We start from the raw sequence: 17,946 nt of genomic DNA, 5'->3' as shown, positions 1-17,946 counted from the left end.
TTTTTGAGACTGAGTCTGGCTCTGTCGCCCAGGCTGGAGTGCAGTGGCCAGATCTCAGCTCACTGCAAGCTCCGCCTCCCGAGTTTACGCCATTCTCCTGCCTCAGCCTCCCGAGTAGCTGGGACCACAGGTGCCTGCCACTTCGCCCAGCTAGTTTTTTGTATTTTTTAGTAGAGATGGGGTTTCACCGTGTTAGCCAGGATAGTCTCGATCTCCTGACCTCGTGATCCACCCGTCTCGGCCTCCCAAAGTGCTGGGATTACAGGCTTGAGCCACCGCGCCCGGCCGCCCAGCTGATTTTTTAATTTTTTATGGAGACAAGGTCTCACTTTGTTGTCCAGGCTGGTCTCAAACTCCTGAGCTCAAGCAATCATCCCACCTTGGCCTCCCAAAGTGTTGGATTACAAGCATTGACCACTGCACCTGGCCTCTGTTCCAATTTTTGAAACATTAAAAATTATTCTCCTTTGTCTAGGGGTTCTAGGTGATATCCTCTGTTTTATTTTGCTGGTTTTCTTTTTATTTTGTGGATGGTTGTATACTGAAGTCCTCCTATAAGACTAGTTATTGTGATAAACGTTTTATGTACATCCTTGTTTTTCTTTTTCTTTTTTTTTTAGACGGAGTTTTGCTTTTGTTGCCCAAGCTGGAGTGCAATGGTGCAATCTTGGCTCACCACAACCTCCACCTCACAGGTTCAAGCAATTCTCCTTCCTCAGCCTCCTGAGTAGCTAGGATTACAGGTATGTGCCACCACGCCTGGCTAATTTTGTATTTTTAGTAGAGACAGGGTTTCTCCATGTTGGTCAGGCTGGTCTCGAACTCCCAACCTCAGGTGATCCACTTGCCTCAGTCTCCCGAAGTGCTGGGATCACAGGCGTGAGCCACCATGCCTGGCCTTATGTACATTCTTTCATGTAATCTTTATAGCAACCCTTTCATTTAGTTTTTGTGTTATTGTCCTCACTGTGTGGATGAAGAAACTGAGGCTTGAACAAGTTAACAAACGTTCCTGGGTCTGTGTGGCACTAACCCCTTCGGTCTTCGTGACTAAACTTACCTGGCCTGTCAGCAGAAAGGTCCCTAGAGCCTTAAGTTACCCTAGTATCCTGCCCCAGAATTACCCAGTGAGTAGAATGCCAAGGTTTGTCTGGACCAAAAATAAGAGAAACAACCTTTGGGAGGCCGAGGCGGGCGGATCACGAGGTCAGGAGTTCAAGATCACCCTGGCCAAAATGGTGAAACCCTGTCTCTACTAAAAATACAAAAATTAGCTGGGCGTGTTGGCAGGCGCCTGTAGTCCCAGCTACTCAGGAGGCTGAGGCAGGAGAATCACTTGAACCTGGGAAGTGGAGGTTGGAGTGAGCCGAGATCGCGCCACTGTACCCCAGCCTGGGCTACAGAGCAAGACTCCGTCTCAAAAAAAAAAAAAAAAAAAAGAAACAACCATGTGATACGGGGTGCAATTCTGATTAAGGAACCATCCGTTGTATTAGGGTCACATGTGTAATACATTCCCTGAGAATTTAATGCGGGGAAAAATTTGTCTCTCCCAATTCACTGGCCTGATTTTTCCAACCATATCACAGCAATAGCTAATTCTTCTATAGGATTTACCATGTGACAGGCCTGTTATGAAAACTAAATATGCGGCCGGGTGCGGTGGCTCATGCCTATAATCCCAGCACTTTGGGAGGCTGAGGCAGGTGAATCACTTGAGGTCAGGAGTTCGAGACCAGCCTGACCAATATGGTGAAACCCTGTCTCTACTAAAAATACAAAAATTAGCCAGGCGTGGCAGCAGGGGCCTGTAATCCCAGCTACTCAGGAGACTGAGGCAGGAGAATTGCTTAAACCTGGCAGGCAGAGGTTGCAGTGAGCTGAGATTGCACGACTGCACTCCAGCCTGGGCGACAGAGCGAGACTCCATCTCAAAAAACAAAACGAACCATAAAAAAGAACTAAATATGCCTGAAGTCATTTAATCCTTCCAGGGACCCTAAGAAAGGGGTTTATTATTATATTATCCTGTTTTTCAGAAGAAGCAACAGAAGCACAGAGAAATTAAATAACTGCGTAAGGTCATGTGACTAGTGAGTGGTAGAGTTGGGTTTCAAAACAACGTAATTTGCCTCCAGGGTCTGTGTATTCAATCACATGTTTACTACTTCCTACACAATTTGTAACTCATCCTGGTTCCCTCTTGACTTTGACTGCCAGGAAACTCAGAGCCATGATTTGTTTGTTCTTCAGTGTTACTATCCTTAGAAAACTCAGCCCACCATTTCTACCCTAATTAGTCAGTTTTTCATCTTTCTTTTCTTTTTCCCCAGTGGCCTTTGATCCAGGCTTTTATCACTCCTGAATTCTTGGTCTTTAATTATCAGTCAGATGGTCTCGAGGCTGCAATGAAACTACCTCAAAACCCTTTTTGGAAAAGACATGACGTAAGACATCAGATGAACAGATACGGCTTCTGACCAGTTGAGCCAGCTGGACACAGTTGAAGATGTCTTTTGAGCGTCTTTCATGTAACCAGTACTGCCCTCTGCCATGTGGAGGATACAACCGTGAGCCCAGGGTAGTCCCATACTAGTTATGCCAACTGCTATGATAGATAAATCCTGAAAACGCAATGCCTAAATACAATAGAAATTAGTTCAATGTGTGGCCCCCTCAGTCAAGTGATGAGTGAGACCCAGGTTGACTAAGGCTCTGTCCTGTCCAACGTGTAGCTTCCAAGGGGTCCCCTGGTGTTCACATCTGATTGGCAGATGAGAGAAAAGAGCTTTGAGAAAGCCTACATCCTTCTTCACCACTTTGGCCAGGACATGGCATTCATGTTCTCTGCCCATATCCCACTGGTGAACACTAGTTATGTTCCTAATAGCAAGGAGTGCTGGAAAATGTAGTCTGGCTGCTTTTCTCAGAAACAACTCTACATTTGGAAGGGGAACAGCTTTGATGAACAGCTGACCTTGTCCCAGTTTATGAGGAACTTAAAATTATTGAATGGTCTAACCTTATAGAATGGCTAAGAATACCATGCAATATGTAATGTGGCCACAGGGAGGAAAATGGCCTGGCCTTGTTTACAAGAAACCTTGGACAAAAAAAAAAGGAGCATTTAAGGCCGGGCACAGTAGCTCGCACCTGTAGTCCCAGCACTTTTGGAGGCCGAGGTGGGTGGATCACCTGAGGTCAGGAGTTCGAGACCAGCCTTATCAACCAATGAAATCCTGTCTCTACTAAAAATACAAAATTAGTTGGGTATGGTGGCACACGCCTGTAATCCCAGTTACTTGGGAGGCTGAGGCAGGAGAATTGCTTGAACCCGGGAGGTGGAGGTTGCAGTGAGCCAAGATTGTGCCACTGCACTCCAGCCTGGGCTACAAGGCAAAACTCTGTCTCAAAAGAAAAAAAAAAAAAGGGGGAGCATTTACATTTAAACCAAATGTATTTGTCCAACAAGGGAATGGGATGGGGTGTGGGGAGGGGGAGAGTTTATCATGATAGCGAGTATTCAGGCAGAGGCTACATTTTCACTTGGCTGAAGGCGCTAGAAGGGGTCACGTGGACAGATGCCTCCTATCAGTCCTTCTAAGTGTGAACTTCCATGTAATGTTCCCTTAGTCACCTCTGAGCACTTACTTTGTGTCAAGTTCTCGGTAAGGCTCTGAGGACCCAGAAACACATGAGACAAGGTCATGGTTACTCAACTGAAATGCAGAAGCAGGATGGAGAAAGGCTGAGCTCTGGAAACAGGAGGCTGGAGTTTAATTCCTAGCTCTGTTATTTCGTAGCTGTGCGTCACTGGAGCTGCCACTTGGCCTCTGGTTCTGTTTCCTCATTTATGAACTAGGAACAACAGTTATCTTCATAGATTAAAGAACCCAGTGACAAAATATACCTGGAGCACAGCGCCCGGTATGTAGTAAGCACGTTATTTTATTAGTAGTAATATTTTTATGACGACCTTGGATAAGTCACTTCATTTTTCAAAGCCTCATCTTTCTCATCCGTAGGATGGAGTTAACACTGACATCACGGGGTTGGAATCTTGCTGTGTCGTGGGGTCGGGAGCTGCCATTTCGTCTCTCCGCTTCCTTCTGGGATAAGTGGGTCGCACCATGCCCACTCGATCGCGGACGGAAACCAGCCCCGTTCGGCGCGCAGAGGAGGAACCTGATTAATAAGGACGCGATTTCCTGGCTGCGCTCCTGGGGAAGGAGGTTTGCTCTGGGTCCCATCCCCCGGCCGGTCCTGCTCAGGAAACGCGGAGAGAAAGCCAGGAACCAGGCCTGCCAGGCCCTGCGGCCCCTCAGCGCCGTCCCTCCTCCCCGGCCCTCGGCTGCAGGAAGCCGGCTGGCGGGAACGCCCTGCCTGGTGGGTGGGAAAGGCGAGAGCGCGCCCGGCACCGGCGGCTTCCCAGACCCGCGGCCGGCTGGCTGCGCGGAGCTGTCACTGCGGCAAACGGCGAACGCGCCGGCCCCCTCCCCCGCCTCCCGCACGCCTGGTGCAGTCGGCCCATTTGTATTTCATGAAGTGCTGCAGCCGGATTCATGGCTCACTGGCGCAGAAGGGGAGAGAGGCTGAGTCCTGTCAAGCGTCAGCGCCCCACCGGGTACGGTCGCAAGCCGCGGGGGCCGGGCTGGGGAGGGAAGGGCGTCCAGCGCTCTCTTTTGGCTGGTGAGATGCTGAGGCCTGAGGGTTTCTAGGTGAGTGTTCAAGGTCATGGCTAGTAAACGGCAGGGCCGGGATGCAACTCGGGGTCTGTTTCACCCTAAAGTTTGTGCCTCGCGTCTGTGGTTCTGCTCCAGGTTTTTGAGGTGTTTGGAGGGCGGGGATTACATTCTTGCAGCACCTCAAGAACCGGAGTTCTGTACCCAGGGGCTACCGATGGCCTCTCAGAGGTCTGTGAACTCCTTGTGTAACATGTTGTGTGTGTTGCATTTTTCTTCGAAGTTCCAAAGGTGTCAGTGATCCAACAAGGGTCAAGAATTATAGCTCTCTGCAGGGCGTGGTGGCTCACGCCTGTAATCCCACCCCTTTGGGAGGCCGACGTGGGAGGATCTCTTGATTCCAGGAGTTCGAGACCAGCCTGGGAAACATAGTGAGACCCCTCATCCTTACAGAAAATTTAAAAATTAGCTGGACATGGTGGCACATGCTTCTGGTCCCAGCTACTTTGGAGGCTGAGACAGGAGGATTGCTTGAGCCCAGGAGTTTGAGGCTGTGGTGAGGGGTGGTTTTGTCATTGCATTGCAGCCTGGGCGACAGAGGTCAGACATTGTCTCAAAAATCGAAAAATCCCCAAAATTATAGCTCTCCAAGCCCGCTATGAGGACTCCAGCTTCATGAGAGGTTGAGGTTCCTCTATGTCTATAACCTCTTGAGAATATTTCTGCAAAGCCCCAGCTGTTACTCTGTAGCAACTTGGGGGCCTCTACAGGATCCCAGATCTTTCTACTGGATCTTGAGACTCTTTCTATAGGATCTTGAGATCTCTCTGGGGATTTGAGCTCTTTATGGGGTCCTGGTGTCTCTTTCTGCGGTTCTGACGATTTCACTATAAGGTCCGGTGGTCCTCCATGGAATGAGTTCTAAACCTGGGCCTCAGGATAGCTATGAACTCCCTGAAATTGTATGCAAGATTTTGTGGGTCTGTCTGTATAGGTGGAATTCTGGAGAGAGGTTTCACGGATTTCACCAGATTCTCAAAAGAATCTGTGATCCCCCAAAAGCTGGGAAAAAGTATTGCTTTAGTGCATTCATTTGAACAGGCCTTACTCCTTTCTCAAAAATAAAAGTCAAGGAAGTAGGGGGCCGGGCCGTGGTGGCTCACGCCTGTAATTCCAGCACTTTTGGGGAGGCTGAGATGGGCAGATCGTTTGAGGTCAGGAGTTTGAGACCAGCCTGGCCAACATGGTGAAACCCCATCTCCACTAAAAATATAAAAATTAACTGGGTGGAGTGGCACACGCCTATAATCCCGGCTGCTCGGGAGGCTGAGGTACGAAAATCACTGGAACCCAGGAGGTGGAGGTTGCAGTGAGCCGAGATCACACCACTGCACTCCAGCCTGGGCGACAGAGCAAGACTGCATCTAAAAAAAAAAAAGTCAAGGAAGTAAAAAGTGGAGGAAATAAAAGACAGTGTTTTCTAGTAGAGTATGGGCTTTGGACTCAGGCATTCCTGGGTTAAAATCCCAATTTCCCACTTACCAGCTGTGTGACCTTGAGCATGTTCCTTACCCTCTCTGAGCCTCCAGGCCACCTCCCCTAGGAAGCCTTCTCCGGCTCCTCAATTGAGTTAGGTCCCCACCCCGCATCCCCCAATCCCTTCTGGCATCTCGCCTGATTCTTTGCAGCACTTAATGGAATTGTTATTAAGTAATTGTATTTAATGTTATCCTGTTTCTCCACTCCTCCAGTCCAGGAAACTTGGGACTTTTGCTGTATTACAGTCTGTGTAGTGCCTGGCACCTGTTAGGCACTCCGCCATTTCTTATGAAATAAATAAAAGTGCAAAGGAATGGAGGGATGCAGGCCGGACACTGTACTAGGGGCAGAAAGGGATCAGAAATTAATAAGCATCATTCCTGCTGTTGAGGAAGTCCCAGGCTGGAGGGGGAAATAAGATGCAAACGAGGAAAACCGTCCTAAATGCGCTAATGGGGGATGAACACTAATCGAGGCAAACACTAGCAGGGAAAGCACCAAAAGATCCAAAGATGAGTGAGACCTAGTCCCTGAAGAGCTGAGATGCCTTTCCTTTGTATTATGTGTTACGATTTACAAAGCACTTAGCTTACATGCAATAGCTGGGTATACACTTATTCTGCAGAGGTGGCAAAACTACTGCTGAGAAGAGTTCAATGACTTGCCCAAAGCCACCCAACCAATAATGGCTGCCTGAGTGCATAGCTTATTTGCTTTGGAATACAGCCCATTTCCTCCTGGACTTGGGCTTTGATGTTGCACATGTCTTGGTTTAGATCCTACTAGATGTGTGACCAGTAAGTGACTTTACCTGTCTGAGCCTTGTTCCCAGTCTGCAAGATAGCAGCAATAATGACCCCTATAACCTTTAAGAGGTAGTATATGTAAACTACCCAGCATGATTCTTGGTTCAGAATAAAGGATCTATAAATGTTTGTGGAATGAATGAATGAATGAATGAGTGAGTGAATGAAATACACGTAGTAATGGTTGCCCTGAAACATGAGGGAGCAAAGGAATAGAAAGAACTTAAAATCATGCCATTTGGGGAATGATAGGAGGATTGAGGGCGATTTTATTCCTTCCTAGTCTCACTTTCTATGATTCTTGGCAGACTTTGCACTGGCCTCAATCATACTGGGTAATCATTTATTGTTTGCAAACCAACAAAAGTGAGCCAACTCCAGCTTGGTTAGCTTTCTTTTTATGTATATCTTTACTGCCTTTTTTCTGATGACACAGTAATACTACTCCTTGTAAAAAATTAAATTGCAGAACGATATAATGAGTGAAAATGAAAGCGCAAGTTTAGACATGGTAGACACAAGGTGGTGACATATTGTGATTCTTTGGAAGGTGTGGAAGGGGCATAGGACAGTGTGATGGTGAATTTACGTGTCAGTTTGACTGGGCTAAGGGATGCCCAGATAGCTGGTAAAACATTATTTCTGAATATTTCTAGGAGAGATTAATATTTGAATTGGTAGATTGAGTAGAGAAAATTGCCTCCACCAGTGTAGGTGGGCATGATCCAATTCACTGAGGGTTCAACAGAACAAAAAAGAGGAGGAAGGAAAATTTGCTCTCTCTCATTGAGCTGGAACATCCATCTTCTCCTGCCCTTGGACATTGGAGCTCCTGGTTCTCAGACCCTTGGACCGTAAGATTTATACCAGCACTTCCCTGCCCACAAACCCCCATTCTTAGCACCACCATCTTTTCTGGTTCTCCAGCTTGCAAAAGGCAGACTGTAGGACTTCTCTACTTCCATAATCTTGTGAGCCAATTCTCATAATAAGTAGATTATATATATATAGATATGTATACTCCTATTGGTTCTGTTTCTCTGGAGAATTCTAACTAATACAGACAGGAAGAAAAAAAAATTCTGCCTGCTTAAACGTCTTTTTGTCCTGGCCTTGTCATGGTTCCTGGGACTTATATTAGGTGTCTTACTTTTGGCTTGTAGCATTGAAAGTTCAAATGCAACCAAGGTCTTGGGTCAGGGGAGGAAGCGAAAATTGTCTCAGCATGGGCTTTCCTGGAACCCCATGAAGAAGGAGATGGGATCTGTGGAACTTTCTATTGCAGTATGCACAGGTGGCTCAGATGCCCACTGCTGGTATACCTTGTAGCTGTGTTTTTACCCCCTTTCCCCTCCATAGCAAAGTCTTTTTTGAAAGTTCTCACTATATGCACAGACAGAACAGCAAAGGAGGCTGGACACAGTGTCTCACACCTGTAATCCCAGTACTTTGGTAGGCCAAGGCAGGTGGATGACTTGAGCTCAGGAGATGGAGACCAGCCTGGGCAACATGGCGAAACTCCGTCTCTACCAAAAATACAAAAAAATATTAGCTGGGTGTGTGTGTTGGCGGGTACCTGTTATCCTAGCTACGTGGGATGCTGAGGTAGGAGGATTACTCGAGCCTGGGAAGTGGACTTGTAGTGAGCCGAGATCATGACATGGCACTCTAGCCTGGGTGACAAAGTGAGACTCTATCTAAAAAAAAAAAAAAAAAAAAAAAGCAAAAACAGAAACAAAATGAAACTCAGCAAAGTGAAAGAAAAAAACCTGAAGTTTCTCTATTTAGCTCTTATTTATTTATTTATTTATTTTAGAGACAGGGTCTTTCTCTGTCATTCAGGCTGGAGTGCAGTGCAGAGATCATAGCTCACTGCAGCCTCCAACTCCTGGGCTCAAGCAATCTTCCCTCCTCAGCCTCCTGAGTAACTAGGACTACAGGTGTGAGCCACCATGCCTGGCGGTGGCTCACGCCTGTAATCCTAGCACTTTGGGAGGCTGAGGTGGGCGGATCACAAGGTCAGGAGTTGGAGACCAGCCTGACCAACATGGTGAAACCCCCTCTCTACTAAAAATACAAAAATTAACTGGGTGTGGTGTTGCACGCCTGTAATCCCAGCTACTCAGGAGGCTGAGGCAGAATTGCTTGAACACGGGAGGCGGAGCTGAGATCTCACCACTGCACTCTAGCCTGAGCAACAGAGCGAGACTGTCTCCAAAGTAATAAAAATAAAAATAAAATAAAATTTTGGCTGGGCGTGGTGGCTCACGCTTGCAATCCCACCACTTTGGGAGGACAAAGCTAAAGGATCGCTTGAGCCCAGGCATTTGAGACCAGCCTGGGCAACATGGTGAAACCCCGTCTCTACTAAAAATACAAAAATTACCCGGGCGTGGTGGGTCATGCCTGTAATCCCAGCTACTCGGGAGGCTGAGGCAGGAGAATCGCTTGAACCTGGGAGGTGAAGGAGCCCAGATCGTGCCACTGCACTCTAGCCTGAGCGACAGAGGGAGACCTCTGTCTCAAAAAAAAAAAAAAAAAAAAATTTTTTTCTTTGTTTGTAAAGACAGGGGTCTCCCTCTGTCGCCCAGACTGATCTCAAACTCCTGGTCTCAAGTAATCTTCTCACCTTGGCCACCCAAAGCACTGGGATTACAGGTGTGAGCCACTGAGCCTGGCCTATTTAGTTCTTTATAGTCTCCATATTTTTCTATGCATATACTAAGCATATATTACAAATTATAACTATAGGGTCCTACTACACTTGTAATTCAGCAACTTACTCTCACTCTTTCCACTTAACAATGCCCAATAGAGACCTTTTATTGCCTAATCATACAAATCGATTCCTTTCCTTTTACTATATGGAGCCTCTTGAGGGCAGGGCTATTATTTAGCCCTACTTCCAGTCCAGAGTCCAGCATATGGGAGGTCTTGCTGGGAGGACGAGGACATGTTCAAATAGTAACAGCAGCCACTACATCCTGGCAAGAACTAGGTGCCAGGCTCTGAACACAGCTCTTTCAGATGTTTAACCCTCACAGGCACTGTGTGAGAAAGGTGGTATTATTATTTCCATTTCGCAGATGAGAAACTGAGGTGCAGAGACCTAAAAACCCAAGATTACATAACTAGTAAGTGGCAGAGCTGGGTTTTGAATCCTGATCTTTCCTGTGCCAAAGGTTTTGCTATTAATAAATGAATAAGTGGTTACTGGGATCATGGGTCCTGGGGAGAAAGTTTTTTCTTCAGAACCTCCCTGGTATGTCCTGGGTTCTTCCTTCCAAGGGTTTGTAGTACTTGGAATCGGCTTTAGCCCTTAGGAGCAACTCAGTAAAGGCCCTTCCTTTGCCTCCAGCAATCTTACGGCCATGCTTACTTTTCACAGGAAGTGGTGTTTTTGAATATTTTTTCTAAAAATAAGCTATAATTTATTAGGGGCCTTTGAGGACCAGGCCTGGCATTTCAGGACACCCATGTGCCTGCCTGCAGCATAGGAAATTAATCAGAACCCCAAAGTTCTTCCCCTCCTCCCACAGGCCAGTGCTCTGGAAATGCCCAGTGCCTCATTGCAGCTCTCCTAGAGGACTGCAGAGATGCCAAGGGCAGTTTAACACAGATCCACATCTCTGTAAAGAAGGTGAGAGGAGAAAGGCACGAAGCAGAAATGGGTCAGCTGTGCTGCAAAGAACTCTCAGAGAGAACCCCACGCTGACCCCAGCTTGGAGGCATGCTGAATGACAGAGATGCCCTGGGGCATCAGATGTGACTGCAGAATCCATCTGGGGTCTGCAGACTGCAGTGCTGGTCTCTGTTCCAATGGGAATGCTTTGCAGGGCTGCTTTCAGCAAGCCTCTTCCTTTCTCAAAACCCTAAAGTCTTCCACGTGAAATGATTTAGTGGATTGTAATGAGGTGCTGTGTGGTGTTACGAACTAGAAATAATACCGATGATAGTAATTATATATATAAAATATATATAACATACAATAATTATATATATTTTTGAGACGGGGTCTCAATCTGTCACCCAGGCTGGAGTGCGGTGGCATTATCATGGCTCATTGCAACCTCCACCTCCCAGGTTCAAGGGATCCTCCCACCGCAGCCTCCTGAGTAGCTGAGACTGCATGGGCACCACCAGGCCCGGCTAATTTTTGTATTTTTTGTAAAGACGGGGTTTTGCCATGTTGTCCAGGCTGGTCTCAAACTCTTGGACTCAAGTGATCCACCCACCTGGACCCAAGTGATCCTCCCAAAGTGCTGGGATTGCAGGCATGAGCCACCGCGCCTGGTCAATATAATACTATTGAAAATAAGAACTACAGGGGCCGGGCGTGGTGGCTCACATCTGTAATCCCAGCACTTCAGGAGGCCGAGGTGAGTGGATCACCTGAGGTCAGGAGCTTGAGACCAGCATAGCCAACATGGTGAAACACCGTCTCTACTAAAAATACAAAAATGAGCCAGGTGTGGTGGCAAGTGCTGGTAATCCCAGCTAATTGGGAGGCTGAGGCAGGAGAATCTCTTGAACCTGGAAGGCGGAGGTTGCAGTGAAATGAGATCGCGCCACTGCACTCCAGCCTGGACGACAAGAGAGAAAATTCATCTCAAAAAAAAAAAAAAAAAAGAAAGAAAATAAGAATGACAATCATATTGATTGTGGAACACTGTGCCTGATGCTTTCCAGAAAGTATGTTAGGTAATTTAAAAACAAACACCACAAGACTACATTATTATCCCCATTTTACAGATGAGAAGATAGGCTCAGAGACAGCCAGTATGACCCCAGAATGTATGATCCCAGGGTTTTCTGGCATCAGAGCTTCAGCTCCACAAACATGTGTGGGTTCTGACCTCCAGGGAGTGCTAAGAAACAAATGGGAGGTCAGTTCATTATAAGTTGTAGTGTTCATGCCCACGTGAGGGTTAAACACAATGTTATTGGGTATTCAGAACAGGGAGGATTGCCTTCTGGCTGGGAGAAGCTGGGAGGTGAGACAGCAGGGGAAGAGCTTGAGCAAAGGGTCAAATGTGGGAAAGCAGTGGGTGTGCTAAGAGAAGTCTGGATAAACTTTGTGTGTGTGTGTGTGTGTGTGTGTGTGTGTGTGTGCGCGCGCGCGTGTGTAAAGGTAGGAAGTGATCATACCAGGCCAGGGCTTTGGCCTTTATTCCATAGGCAATAAAGAGCTTACACAAGCGATGTCTCAAGAGACCAACCATGCTGCTGTAGTCAGAGAGGAAGCAGCCCTCAGCCCATCTGTGCCCTGGCTTGTGAATGTTGCTGTGTGCCAGCGTGTGGGAGGGCATCGGCAGCGAGAGCAGTCTCTGGCTGTGTCCTATACTCTGCTGGGTGTGGGTCTTGGGCTGTCTTCAAAGCCCTCCTCCTGACTTCTCAGGGCCCTAGGTGCTTTTTAGATAGTAGACTTAAAGGAAGTATGTCATAGAAGTATCGGAGGGGATTTTTAGATCGTCTGGTTATTCCCCCCTCCCATTTTAAAGAAGATGAAAGTCGGGAACATAGATGGGAAAGTACTTGTCTAGCGTCACACAACGAATGAAGAGCAGAGCGGGGAACTGGAACCCATGCCTCCTGAGTCTGAGCTGAGTTCCTTCTCTGCATTTGCGGAGTAATAGAAATAGCATTTGTTGAGTGATTATTCCATATCAGGTTCTAGGCTAAGCACCTTTCTATTGATTATCTCATTTAATCCTCACAACCCTTCAGAGTGCCCCGCTTTTTTTTTTTTTTCTTTTGAGACAGGGTCTCACTCTGTCACCCACGCTGGAGTGCAGTGGCACGATCACGGCTCACTGCAGCCTCTACCTCCCCGGGCTCAAGCGATCCTCCTACTTTAGTCTACAGGCGCGCGCCACCACGCCCGGCTAATTTTTGTATTTTTTTGTAGAGATGGGGTTTCGCCATATTGCCCAGGCTGGTCTCGAACTTCTGAGTTTAAGCGATCCGTCCGCCTCAGCCTCCCAAAATTCTGGGATTACAGACGTGAGCCACCACGCGGGCCGAAAGTGTCCTTCCTGAAATCGGGAAGTCTTGTCTTCCATTTCGATTTCCCAGGGCGCCTACCACAGGACCTAGCTAGGGAGGCAATAAAAACTTGGTGGAGCCTAAGTCCTGGGAAGAGAAAAAAAGGACGGAGGGGGCGGGGCCTGAAGACCAATCCCGCCCATCACAAAGACCCCGCCTTCCAAACCGCTGACGTCACCACTTGGCCCCGCCCATCATTGTCAGTCCCGCGGAGCCCGAGGCGGCGCCGGTCGCTGGGAGCTGAGCGCCGGAGCCCTCCGCGGGCGGTATCGCTGTCCGGGGCCGCCGAGGTGAGGGTCCGTGAGGCGGCGGCGGGAGCGCGGCGCGGGGGACCGGGACGGGCGCGGGGAGCGGAGGGCGGCGGGGGTCGGGGGCAGGTCCCCGGTGAGGTCGGGGCACCCGCGGCTACGGGGCAGAAGAAACCGCGGGCGCAGCCGGGGAGGGATGGGGGTGTGGAGTTGGAGGAGAGTTGGAGTGGATTTTGGAGGAAGGGCTCAGGAGGAGACCTTTTGGGGCGAGACCCGGCACATGTTTGTGGAGTTGGAGGAAGAGACTCTGAGGAGATTTTTCCTCGGGAGGGGGAGGGAAGGTTCATGAGGAGACTTCTTGGTGGGAGCGAGACTCGGAGGAGAAATGTTTGGGGCAGAGACGCGGAGGAGACATTTTCGAGGGGACGGCGAAGAGTTTCGGGGGTCGAGTTTGGGGTTGGGGGAGGGGCGCGGTCCGGATTGGGGGGGGGGGCGGCGAGGCGGCCGGGAGGGGGCTGCGCGGGGCCCGGCGGGCACCGGAGGAAGGAAGTGATCAGACAGGAAGGGCCCGGGAGCTCCAGCAGGAGGAGGAGGGCGGTTTGGGAGCCAGTCGGTCCGGCGTGCGGGGCCAGCTGCGGGCGCGGGGCGCGGGGCGCGGGCCGGGCGGGGAGGGGTCCTGCGGCAGCCGCAGCTGTCGGCCGCGCCGGCCCACGTCCCGGGCGCTCTGCTGGTCTCGCAGCCAGACCGCTGGGCCGGGAAGGAATTCGAGGCATTCGCTTTGTTTAAGTTGCCAGTAGACAGTCCTTAGGACTAATTAATGGTGGAATCTGCAGGGGGACGCCGGCGAGCGGGGCCGGGGCCTCCCCCCGCCCGCCGCGGTGAACTTTCCGCAGCGCGGGGCCCGCCTCCCCGCGCACCCCCGGCCCCCGCCCAGCTGCCCGGGCGGGGAAGGAGCCATGGCTTCCCGGAGCGCAGGAATGAAGTGCGGTTTCTGGGGCCGGTGGCCTCTGGCTGCGGAGCCTGCCTGCAGGGAAGCCGGCGTCCCGGAGCGGCCGCGCTGGAGCTTCGGAGCCCCGTTTAGAGCTCTTGGAGGTGGCTGCGGTTTTTGTGCATAACCTTGGAGGAGCCTCTGCGATCCGAGAAAGACTATCTTGCTTTGGAGCATCTGTTTCTTCATCGCGTCAACCCCTTTCCTAACACTGCAGAGCTTGTTGTGGCTTGTTTCGGAAATGCCGAGGCCAGTGCTCACCCTTGCGGGTGGGAGAGGGGAAGAGAGTAGGCACCCCCAAAACCCCTGCAGTGTGATTTCCAGAAGGCCAGAGAGTGCCTGCAGCTCCGCCGTCGCACCTTCACTGACTTGAATGACCTTGGGGGAAGGATTGCGCTGCGGAGCCCCTGGTGCCTTATCTGGCGTTGGAGGAGAAGATACTCTCTGGACCTCCCTGCCTTTTGGGGATGTTTTGAGGGGTGGGGTTTGGTCAGGGTATTTCTTTTACAAACGGCTGCTGTTCTGGCCTAAGGAGCTGGACTGGTGTCAGAGCCGGGAGAATTCAAATCACCTACTAAGATCTGACTACCTCAAATTAGGGAGGGGTTTGGATTTTTAGGAGGACATTTCTTTTTTGGGAATCTGGACGGTATGTTCCAGATTGCCTTCTGTCACTTTGCAACTTTGGTAGTATGCATGTGGATAAATTGAATTACCCCCATAGAAAATTCTTCTCTTGTCAGAAATAATTGTTTTGCTCAGAATTCCCCTGGGGGCAGATTAAGGTTTTGCTCAATTTACTCCTAGAAGAATTTACTTCTAGAAGAATTTTCCAGGTTTCTAAAATTAAATCACTTTTCTAAACATAGTAACTAAAGTTTGAAAAACTGGAAGTAGTGAGCTGGGAAGGGAATGGGTTGGAGGATGAAGAAGGCAGCAAACACTGGTTCTCTGTTGGCCAGTGATTAATAATACGGATTGTTAATTAGCCTTCCTTGATTATGAGGTGTTTTCTTAATCTTAAATAATTTAAGACCAAGAAAAGGAACTAATGTTGTTTAGTTGCCTATTCTGTGCCCGGTAATTATGCTAGGTGGTATAGATCTTAGGCAGTCTTCCCAATAATTTTGTGAGGTGGTAGTTAGCATCCCTTTTTTTGTTTTGTTTTGAGATGGAGTCTCGCTCTGTCGCCCAGGCTGGAGTGTAGTGGCCGGATCTCAGCTCACTGCAAGCTCCGCTTCCCGAGTTTACACTATTCTTCTGCCTCAGCCTCCCGAATAGCTGGGACTATAGGCTCTCCCCAACCCGCCCGGCTAGTTTTTTGTATTTTTTTAGTAGAGACGGGCTTTCACCGTGTTAGCCAGGATGGTCTCGATCTCCTGACCTCGTGATCCACCCGTCTTGGCCTCCCAAAGTACTGTTTTTTTTTTTGTTTTTTTTTTTTGTTTTTTGAGACGGAGTGCTGTCACCCAGGCTGTAGTGCAGTGGTGCGATCTCGGCTCACTCCAACCTCTGCCTCTCACGTTCAAGCTATTCTCCTGCCTCAGCCTCCCGAGTAGCTGGGAATACAGGTGCGTGCCACCATGCCCGGTTAACTTTTGTGTTTTTAGTGGAGATGGGGTTTCACCATGTTGACCAGGCTGGTTTTGAACTCCTGACCTCAAGTGATCTGCCCGCCTCGGCCGCCCAAAGTGCTGGGATTACAAGCATGAGCCACTGCTCCCGGTCAGCATCCCTGTTTTATAGATGAACAAGCCAAAGGTCAGAAAGTAAAGTGACTGTCCCAAGTTCACACACACAACTAGTAAGAAATGGCGCTGGAATTCAAACCCAGATCTGTTTCTCAGGTCTGTGGTTGTCTCTCCACTGTGCACACTGCCTTTGGAATCATGAGACCTAGTGTTTTGGCCTTTGACTCAGCCACTGGGTGACTGTGGGCCCTAGAATAAGTCAATTAGGTCTGTTCTCCAATAATATTGCCTTTTCTTTCAGCAGTGTTGTCAATATGCACTTGAAGTGTGCTTTTTTTTTTTTGTAAAAAGACAGACATACAAGGCTGTAGTAGTGGTATGTACTATATGCCACTAGGTGCTTGCTTATTTCTTATGATGGAAGCATTTCTGTTAAAATGGAGAGTACCTAAGTGATCATATATTTCATTTATGTAATGGAAGTTGATGGATAGCTAATGGCCCTTCCAGTGTAAAGTGGCCATCATTAAGGTAACATTGTCAGAAACAGAACCATTTTTCATGTAATACAGCTTTCAGGGACAGTATCAACTTATGAGTAAAGCACACTACAGGTAGGACCCGGATAGTCCAGGCTGAAAGATGTGGTATAAACTTTGATGCATATAATAGATGCACAGCAAATATTTGATGAATGAGTGAATGAATGTAATGAATGTATTCCTTTGTTTTTGGAGTGCAGTGGTGTGATGATGTCTCACTGCAACCTCAACTGCCTGGGCTCCAGTAATTTTCCCACCTTAGCCTTCTGAGAAGCTGGGACCACAGGTGCGTGCCACCATGCCTAGCTAACTTTTTTTTTTAATTTATAGAGATGAGGTTTCCCTGTGTTTCCCAGGCTGGTCTCCTGGAACTCCTGGGTTCTGGGGATCCTCCAGTGTCAGCCTCCCAAAGTGTTGGAATTACAGGCATGAGCCAATATGCCCTGCCCTGAATGCATTTTTTTTTTTTTAAAAAAAAAAAGCTTTATTGAGGTATAATTTACATACCATAAAATTCACCAATTTTAAGTGTACAATTTGATGAGCTTTGACAAATGTATACAGTTGTATAATTACCACCACTGCGTTTATTTTTTTAAACTGTGTGTTGTCTTTTAGGAATTGCGTAGCAGATTTATCCCTGGAAATGTTGAGGTTTCTATGCTCAGATTCAATACTGTGAGGTCAGAATCAATATTAGAGTGTTAATGTGCCAACTTGGGAGGAAATAGGAAAACCTTAGGTATTTAATGGTGAGGTAAATGGGAAGAATAAGAGGGAGAGACATTTATTGGATTAGGGGAAAGATAAATAAATTCAGGAGGAAGTAGATTTTAGTTACTTTTAAGACAGAGGATACATTTTGGGAAAAAGTTACCAAAAGATTTAAGGAGTTGAACTTTTTATTTTTTTTCTTTTGAAATGGTAGCTCCTGAAATATAAAACTTAACATCTTTGGCTGTGCTTAAGAAGTGCTTAACAAATTATGGTTGTTCAAATAATACTTAAGGGTGGGGATGGTGTAAAGTGGTTGAAGGCCTTGCTCTTCCACCTATGACAGAATATCCTTAGTGTTGATGTCTAACTTGTTTTAAGTAATATTCCGCAAAGGGAAGAATACATTAGGTAGCAATTGTGGCTTGTGGGGAAGATTGTTTCTTCCTTTGCATAATTTCTCAAGTCACTGAACTTCTCTCAGCATGCTTTAGCTCAAGTCTCTGTCTCTGTCTTAGAAAATGCCTGGAACCTCTGCTAATGAGCTTCTAGAAGAAGCCCCACTTCTACCTTCTCTTTTTTTTTTGATTTTATCTTTATTCATTCTGTTTCTGTATGGTGACTGTTTTATAAACCCCTCTCTCACCCATGAATTTGTCTGAGAATGGAAACTTTTTTTTGCTCTGCCCGA

The 17,946-nt window shown here is 48.1% G+C and overlaps 1 protein-coding gene across 1 annotated transcript in view; it reads left to right on the top strand.

Annotated features, from left to right (window-relative positions):
- Positions 1 to 4,401: 4,401 nt before the first annotated feature.
- Positions 4,402 to 17,946, top strand: part of LUZP1 (leucine zipper protein 1) — a 96,447-nt gene continuing 82,902 nt past the window's right edge. Inside the window, exons 1-2 of the mRNA XM_025380490.1 lie at positions 4,402 to 4,718; positions 13,103 to 13,362. The gene's annotated coding sequence lies outside the window, so the exon portion shown is untranslated. The remainder of the gene's footprint in view (positions 4,719 to 13,102; positions 13,363 to 17,946) is intronic.

This window comes from Theropithecus gelada, chromosome 1 (genome assembly GCF_003255815.1).
Source record: "Theropithecus gelada isolate Dixy chromosome 1, Tgel_1.0, whole genome shotgun sequence".
NCBI classification, from domain to species: Eukaryota; Metazoa; Chordata; class Mammalia; order Primates; family Cercopithecidae; genus Theropithecus; species Theropithecus gelada.
This window is presented reverse-complemented; position numbering and strand designations above follow the sequence as displayed.